Source organism: Crassostrea angulata, unplaced genomic scaffold (genome assembly GCF_025612915.1).
Source record: "Crassostrea angulata isolate pt1a10 unplaced genomic scaffold, ASM2561291v2 HiC_scaffold_169, whole genome shotgun sequence".
NCBI lineage: Eukaryota > Metazoa > Mollusca > Bivalvia > Ostreida > Ostreidae > Magallana > Magallana angulata.
Genome location: NW_026441722.1, coordinates 80,351 through 89,932, shown reverse-complemented (window position 1 = coordinate 89,932; position 9,582 = coordinate 80,351). Strand labels below are relative to the sequence as shown.

Genomic DNA, 9,582 nt, shown 5'->3' with positions numbered 1-9,582 from the left:
TTTATCTCAAGACAATCTATTTCAAACTCTCATTTGCAATATTCCAAGACAAACTGCTAATTTTATACATTCTGCATTTTAATTAAGACAAAGTAAATTCTCGCGCATGTATTAAAATTATTACGTAGTGTTTACAGTGATTTATAGGTCCAATGGGCCGGGTGTTTGATATATGTAATTGTATACTACTTAGTTGTAAAAGATGTAACACATGTCACTATAAAAAATAAATGATGATGATGATGATGATGGTTGAACACTCGAAGTTTGGTTCAGTGTATTAACAACTCAATATATTCTTTTTCTGTGCGTGCGATAAACGTTATTCTTTTAAAAACTATACTAGTACTTTATATGTGTAATTCGTCGTACTCGTTTTCCTTTACAAATTTTTCTTCCAATTCAAGTTGTACAGCATGTAGGAAAAGCAGTTTTTTTTCTTTAAAATCAAATAAAGAAAAAAAAATCTGGAAAATTTATTTCTCCATATTTAATGTTACGATGGAAATTTAACGAAAACTGAACGTCCTTATTGTGCTTATCTCTGAAATATTTCAACTAAACTTTGTCCAGATTGAAAAGTGGATACAAAGTATACACTTTGACACAAAGCTTAACCTTAGTATATCAATTGTCGATGCTTTAATGAAATTTCAATTCAGCCATGAACACCTTTGTTAGACTGTCTATTTTCATCAATTTAGGTATGTATTTGAAAACACAATGGTATCATAACTTACCGAAAATATTTTAGACATGTTATAAAGTTAAAACAAATTAGCATCATATATGTGGATATAATTGCTTTTTATGTCTTCTTCAGTGTGGTTGGTGAAGAATATATCAACGGGATGCAACGATACCACTGGTAATTTAAAAGTTTTATTATGTAATTCATAAAACATTTCTTAGATATCAGAAAATGTTTATGTAACGATGCAATTTGTTATTCATTTTGCAACAACTGTGTAAGGAACCATTAAAAGCATAAAGCGCATACAGTAAAATGTTTTTGAGTGTTTGTGTAAATTTTATAGTAGGAACAATTAAAAAAAAAATAAGAATACATTAAATTTCTTAACATATCAAAATATATTTTTATTTTCAAAGTTATGATAGAACATAGGACGGTCGGCGATAGTCTATCGTTGTCATGACCACCACAGAATAACCAAATAAGATGGGAACACCACAGCAGCAATGTTCTCTTGAGTACCTTTAATACTCCAAATATTACCATATTTAACATTTCCTATTTGGATATTGGAACTTATCAGTGCTTAACTATAAAGGATTCTTGCATTAGAAAAAAAGTTGTTCTAAATGTTCAAGGTAATTTATGGATTTTATTTGTTGAATTCTGAATTTATAAAGATAGTTTTCAACGGTTAGAAAATTTAGAATGATTTGTTGATAAAAAAAGTCCTTTTCATTTTTAAGACATATTCACTGGATGAAATATCTGGTTTCAGCGCTGCGGAAACCCTTTGGAAACTCTGCGGAAACTTAAGGTTACTTTAAGTTTCCGACAGGTTTCAGCACGGAAACTTCAAGTTTCATTAAGTTTCCGCAGTGCTGAAACTTAGGCTGTCCATGAATCCAAATGGTTTCTGCAACGGAAACTTACTGAAACTTGAAGTTTCTGCATAGTTTCAATCTCCATATACGTTTGGGATACATATTGTTTACAAATGGTTTCCGCGACGGAAACTTACTGAAACTTGAAGTTTCTGCATAGTTTCAACCTCCATATACAATTGGGAAACATATTGTTTACAAAGGGTTTCCGCAACTGAAACTTACTGAAACTTTTTATATTTTTGCTTTCACAAAAGCTGAGCAAGGTTTCTACTTTATGTAAAAACAAAACAATTTCAAACAGTTCCAAATTTATTTTGTTCAAAAATCTGAAATTGTTTCCAATAATAAATAAAATACAGCCAAGATACAATAATGGAGAAACATCTATATGGCAATTCCCTTATTAGGGACTTTTATTTAAAAAATGATAAAATTGCACAAGAAAAAAAAAACTCCCATAGAAATCTTTACATTTGTATTTTTGTTCATCTTGATTAAATGCCTATCAAATCTCCCTTAAAAAATGCAACAAAGATCTTACTTTTTTAAAAATATGAATGCAATTTACAAAATAACTGCACGTACATGAATAAACAAAGAAAACTTCACTGTTACATGAACATGATACACTTGTCTCAATTTGTTTTGAACTACAATGAATATGTACACCATAAAATATTTTTGAAAAGTCTAAAGTATCCATCTTTAAAAAAAAAAATACACTACAAGATAGTAGTTGACTATAGAGGTATGACCCAGATTTGATTTGAATATGTCAATAAATTCCAAAATGAGGTCAAAGTGACCCACTTACAAGTTGGGATAAACCTTTTCTTTGTTAGTAATATAATCTAATGTTTTACAATAGAACAGGATTTGATATCATTTTTTTGATAATCCATTAAGTCCAAAGTAAACTTTTCATTTCCACCCATGATGTACCAACTGATCAGATTTTAATATCATAAGCCTGTCAGTATTTAATAGATGACCCAGAGGGAGATATGAAAAGCGTGTTGGCCAATAAAAAGCTAACAATGGAGCAGTCTGTCAAATCATGTACAAAAATATGATGTACACATTTAATTAATTATGCTGATTGCAACACACTTCATTCCTGATGAATATTCTTCTTTACACACAGTTTACCTTCCTACATTTCACTACTTTACCTACATTAATATTTTTAAATCCAAGACATGAAGTAAAATATACATTGTTTATATATGACAAGTATTACTACATGTACATGTACTTGCTTTTTGTAGCATGAATGTATAAAATACAAAGTATCACACAGATCATTCACCTTACAATTCTCATCAATACCAGCATTTTACTTATGATATAAAAGCTAATTCCAATTATATATTAGTTACATAACACAGATTAAAATAAAACCCACATGGAAACAACTTTCCATCCAAGTAATTTTGTTATATAAAAATTGTAATACATGGTGTATATGTTGTCTTTATATATTTTCATATACACATAATTGAATATTGTTTGGTGTATTTTATCATTTCTATGACCCATGCATTCATCTCCTAAGGCAGTGTTTTTACATTTAAGATTGGTTTCTTAATTTTTCATATATTGCTGCAAATAAAAACTAAGTTATCAATAAATGTTTAAACAAAGAAAATGGAAAAAAAAGTAGTTAACATTTATCAACTTGGAGGTGTGAGGATATATGTTACATGGAGTCTAATATTTTATGCAATATTTGCAAATATAAGAAATTATTTAAGAAAATGAAAGTTAATATCTGCAAGGTCTAATCAATCATTTAATAAGTCAAAACCATGTGATTTTCTAAGATTCTAGCTTACAAACAGACATTGTAATATACTGGTATTTGATCATATAAAAAAAGTACTTTTATAGTTTATAGGTTTTTTGAAATGAGAATACTTTACAGTTAAAAAGTCTTGTTCTGCAGAGGTTTAGTCGGGTCGTAGAGATGTGTCCATTCGAATCAATAAGGAGTGTCCTTGGCTGTTGTTGATGTAACCCGAGTCCTAGTTTATGGAAATAGGCCTTTTTGGGGGACTTTCGAGCATTGTCCAGACCGGTGAAGCACTCATATGATCACATCATGGCTACAGCAGACTTAGTAGTTCTGGACAGTGGTAGCATTAAAATTCTTCTTCTTGCGATGAACTTGTTCCTTTCACTGGGCTGTACTTTATGTCTGTTCTATTTATCTTAAACATGAATAATAAAGTTTCATTTAGATTTTTAAACAATAAACATAAGTTATTCAGCCTAACATGTAATAAAAGCATTCTGAATAAAATTCTGAATACAGAAGCTACTATGCAGTTGCCAGTTGCTGTTTAAACTATGTCATATAATGACTACAGTAGTATCTGGTCTAAAATGTTTCATTTTATGTTTGAAGCTATGTTATTTTCATTTTGATTCAATTATTGTTTGTTGAACAATGGAAAAACTTATCAACAATAAGTGTGTTTCACCCCCCCCCAACCTCCTTTTCAAGAACTTGGACCTGGATTTACCAAAAATTACTACAGTAAATTATAAACATCCTACACATGTATAAGTTAATGGTGAAAATAATCAATTTCAAAGCAATAATCGTCCAGCTGGTCAAAACATTCACCCGAATCACCGAACAGAGGATGCAACTAATCACCGGAAACATTGACTTTGTATTCTGTCAATGCTGAAAAAGAAAAACGTGAAAGATTTCATTTTCCGGATTTAATTAATAATTTTTTTTTCGTTACATTTAGCATGTTTAGAGTTTGTAAATTGTATAATGTGCGAAAGATTCATTGTTCGTCTTGATTACCAACCAAGCATTCATATATTAAGGACGTTTATATAATTGTATATGTGTATACCCTGGATAATCTTGATTATCATGCATATAAAGTTGGTGAATGGTTAATTTGGTCAAAACGTATATTTAAAAGAGATACGGTAATAAAAATTAAAACGCCGAACCAAGTTTGAAAAAATGACGCCATCTTGATTTGATGGCGCGAGATCTCGTTTACAAATGAGAGATAAATTAGAGCCTTGAAAATGTTATTGGGAGTATCTATATTGTGAATTAAGTTACCTTGACATGAGTTCTTCGTTCCTGCGTTTTCTCCTTGTTGTAGAGGCTATTAATGCTTCTCAATTCTCCATTTTACAACAGCACCTTCTTGTCCATTTTAACCTTCGCTCGGAATCATAAAGTGCGCCAATACCGACCAATCAGAACCCGCTAAATCTTGGAGAAGTGCATCTTGGGATAGTTTAAAATGAATAATGTTTAATCAAAATTATCATTTTTTACCGAATAGTATACTTTTTCCATGTATATTTATTTTAAATAAGAACTGTTGGAGTCAGTATTTCCTGGTTAAATACGACAAAGTATTGGCGTGTGTTTGTTACAATTGTATTTGTAACACGTGATTAACCAAAAAAAAAATGGCCGACCGTTTGTTTACAAATGTCTAATGAAATTAAACAAGTTTCAATGAGACATGTCTTTAAGTATATTTTATTTACATGTACTGATGATTTTGCCAAACTAAATATGATAGAGCCATATATAGTTTACTGACAAGTTAGTCTTGACTTGTCCAATTTTCATCGCGATTCTAAGCACGGTCATATTCTTATTCAAAATATAGAGGTGTGAAAATATTATGTTCATCACAGAGCAGGTTCTGCATGAACACACAGAAATCACAAATATAATTAGATGCCGATCAATTAACGGGGTCCGGTTAACAGCGTTCACCCGTACGGTGAATAAACAACTACGATGAATTGATGGCAATTATTTTACAGTTACACATGTGCACTGATTGGTCATGCGATGAACAGTACGTTAAGAATACTATTGAAATTAAAATACAAACGCGTTAAACAAGCCGGAAAGTAAGACGTACACGTGGGACTGATATATAAACAAAGTATAATTTTAATTATTTAGTATACTTTCTACATCAAATGTATACGAATGTATAATCAAATTTTAAAAATGGGATTAAAATCACGTGCACCACATGGCTAGTGCTGGATTTTAAACTGCTTTTGTAATATAACGTATAACTTCAGTAAAATTATAAATAATGCTTATTATATCTTATAACAGAAACATGTGCATGTTTCATAAACATGTATCAATATCTGTGTTTACAGTACAGAAAGTAAATACAAAGTATAGAAATGCACGAATCACATAGGCGTCGAACCGGGGGGGGGGGGGGGGGGGGCTTGGTGGGTGGGCTATATGCCTATTGGTTAAGTCTAACTTTGCACTAAGCCCCCCCCCCCCCCTAAAATTGTTCCTAAATTTACCTTGAAAGATTGAGAAGTTGGAGTAATAGGCATACTAGCCCCCCCCCCCCCCCCCCCCGACACGGATTAGGAATTTCATGATTTTGGGAAAGAAAAATTGGGTAGGGAAATTTATTTTCGGAAGTATATAGTATAGGTATACCCCCCCCCCCCCCCGGATTAGGATTTTCATGATTTTGGGAATTAGGGTTTTTCCTCAATATTTCTGAGGATTAGTCTAGTCCCCCCCCCCTTCAATTTGCTTCCGACGCCAGTGAATCATGATACAGTCATACATGCAGTAAAGTCTGAAATGCATGTAAATAATTAAACAATTATTATATTAGACTCAAACTCCAAGTGGGTTTTACTTGTTATTATCAACTGTAGAATTTTTTTAAAAAAAATTCCTGTGTACATGTGTTGGCGTGGTATTAAAAAAGAAATGAATTAGCTCTAAACTTCAGGTTGTACGAATCTTTGGTACGATTTGTTAAAATTTACAACGACTTTACCTTAATTTGTTTGCTTAATTAGTTACTGTACCTCAAGGTTCATTCAAATAATAACTAAATGATTTAAGAAGGAGTCTTACAAAATAGGTATATTAATTTATTGTACTAAATAATTATAATTTACTTATCTGTTTTACTAACTCAGGTACACACAAATTGAAAAAAAATTCCCGCCGGGCTCCAGTTATAAACTCACGCTTCGTACTGTGTATATGTTATGTAACAGTCTTTTGTTCACTCCTGACAGAAAAAAAACCCTGCAATCCACACAGAATACACAGGAAAATCACAGAGGAGGTCACCTGGACAAAGAATGTATACACATGTATACACGTGCCCGAGTACCTAAGATTAATGATTTCATCATATGCATTAAACAAGATCAGACATCAGTTTTTCTTTTCAAATTCAATTAATTACTTAGTAAGGTTCTTAATCGCCTTATTTGCCACATTTGAAGATAGTTACATGTATACATATAGTTTCAGTCACGCTGAAACCTTACTATACATTTTAGTATGTACGGATTCATTATCATTAGGCTAGAATTAAACTTAAACCTGTTGAAAATAAATGATATCACTATTAAACTCAAATCAATTTTAGTAATAGTTTCAGCAATGCGTAAACCATTTGGAATCTTAACTTAAAGTTTCGGAAATGTTCTGAAACTGATTGATATTTCCATAATAATTTACACAACTTTTCACATGATTCAAATTTAGTTTCCGCATTGCGGAAACCATCAGGAATCTTAACTTAAAGTTTCAGCATACTGAAACCTAGCGGAAATGTTCTGAAACTGATTGATATTTCCATAATAATTTACACAACTATTCACACGATTCAAATTTAGTTTCCGCATTGCAGAAACCATCAGGAATCTTAACTTAAAGTTTCAGCATACTGAAACCTAGCGGAAATGTTCTGAAACTGATTGATATTTCCATAATAATTTACACAACTATTCACACGATTCAAATTTAGTTTCCGCATTGCGGAAACCATCAGGAATCTTAGACTAAAGTTTCTGCTGACTGAAACCTAACGGATACGTGCTGAATCGATATAATGGTTTCCGCATTGCGGAAACTATACATGAAACTTCAACTTCAAGTTTCAGCAAGGTTTCCATATAGTTTCAGTTTTGCTGAAACTTGATTTTTCATCCAGTGATTAAAAATAATGTTACAGGACCTCCCGTTGTTTTAAGAACAAAGAAGTACATCGGCATTGGCGAAACAAATATGATTTTAATTGCATCTGAATTAATAAGTTTTCCACCTCCAGACGAGAACGTTACAATCAAAGTATGTGGAGCAGAAAACCAGAGAAAAATGAATGTTATAGAATACCAGTCAGTATTGGTGAACGCAAGTCGAAATAATTCAGATTTTGAAATCACTGGATATCGTACCAATATTACAATCGATCCTTCAACTTTAACTGGAGAAACTTTCATCTGTATCAAAGTATATATATCAAATAGGATTGGAGAAACGATGTTTACGCTGAACTTAACCATCAAATACGATGATTCTGATGACAGAGGATCGTTTTGTGAGCATATGAGTTGAATTAATTATTGCTATTTTGTAGAAATATAAACAATTTTAATATATATAAATATACATATTTTTTTACAGTTAGATTTCTTCAGGAGAATTCCTTTTTAGTGTCACTAAGTGGATTAGGATTGCTACTACTGATAATTTTGATTGTACTCATTACTCTGTGCAGGCGTCTTAAACGGGGTAAACCTAACTATGATTCATAAGTTTTATGTCAAACAGTTCAACAATTATTCATTTGGCAAAATATTTTTTATCTGACATTATTATGTATCTCCTATTTGCTAAAATTTCAGTGGAAACAATAAAGTAAGTTTTTAGATATTTTTTTCTTTATTGTTTTATTTCAATTAGGTAAATTTAATTATACTATTTCAATAAAGTATGCATACTGTAATATAAAGTTTCTTTTAAACCTGGGATATCAACGCCAGCTCTTTGATACGGATTTTTTGCAGAGTGTCCGAGTCCTATGCTTCTATGAGAACTCACTCAGTCCGCTCACACAAGACAACAAATCATAATAACAGTAACACTTTGTGGAGGAACCCAGTGCCAAGTCAAACAAGTTTTGACCCTGATCAAACCTTACAATTAAGAGGTAAATGTATTAGACAAGCTTTTGAAACGTTTAATAAAAATATCTGTACTCTTATTTGTGTTTGTCTTGAAAATGATTTGGGTACGATAAATTTAATTGTAAAAAGAAATGGTCAATTCAGAACATTATATAATTCAATGTATATATAATATTTCTTCAACATTTTTCATGTATCAAAATATTTTGATATATTTCAAAAAATATATTAGTCCATCTTTAGATTTTTAAATTATAAATTTGCCAAGAATTTTTTTGTAAATGCATTTTTTTTTGGGTTACAAAGTTGACTTATATGAACAGAATGCTGGAAAATCGTTTGCGAGAACACAGAACCCAGGGTATGTTATTCTTTAATATAAAGACTGGTGTTGTTCAATAAAGTTATCATTGGCCTACAAAAGTTAATTTTTATTTTCAGAGTGTATAGTTTTCAACAAAGCGAAACACTTAGTGACGAAGAATATGATGATTTCTTATAAATTGGCAATAAAAGACATTTTATATGTTCTATTTTTACTGGGCTAGTGTAGATCTTTATTGTTGTAAATTTTACAGACGATAGTGTAAATAAAAATAAAGCATCTAATAAATCACTTTGTTCGATTTTATTTCTACATACCGATGCATCGTTTAATAATTTAATATTTATTTTAAGTGAAAGAAAAATCTTGTTTTTTGTTTTGTGGTATTTTGATATACCTTAAATGAAAAATATGATATTTTGAAGAAAAAAAATCCGAAACCAGAGAACAAAGGACTTTTTTTTAAATGGTTGACATTATTGTCGCATGTTTTACTCCACTCACTGTTGATTTCTACTTTTAAAATTGCCATTGGTTTAGCCTGTCTGATTCCTTTTAGATAGGAATCCTTAATTAATTTTCGTTTGACCAATCTATGATGGCCAGTAACTGTTCATTTATTTACTAGTATTTAGTCCTACTCTGACAAATCTGATCATTCAATAAAGAAATGACGGGGTAACACAATGTTTGTAAAACAG

The 9,582-nt window shown here is 31.0% G+C and overlaps 1 pseudogene; it reads left to right on the top strand.

Moving 5' to 3' along the window:
* The first annotated feature begins 1,112 nt into the window (after positions 1-1,112).
* Positions 1,113-9,168, top strand: LOC128169679 (uncharacterized; annotated as a pseudogene).
* The last annotated feature ends 414 nt before the right edge of the window (positions 9,169-9,582 follow it).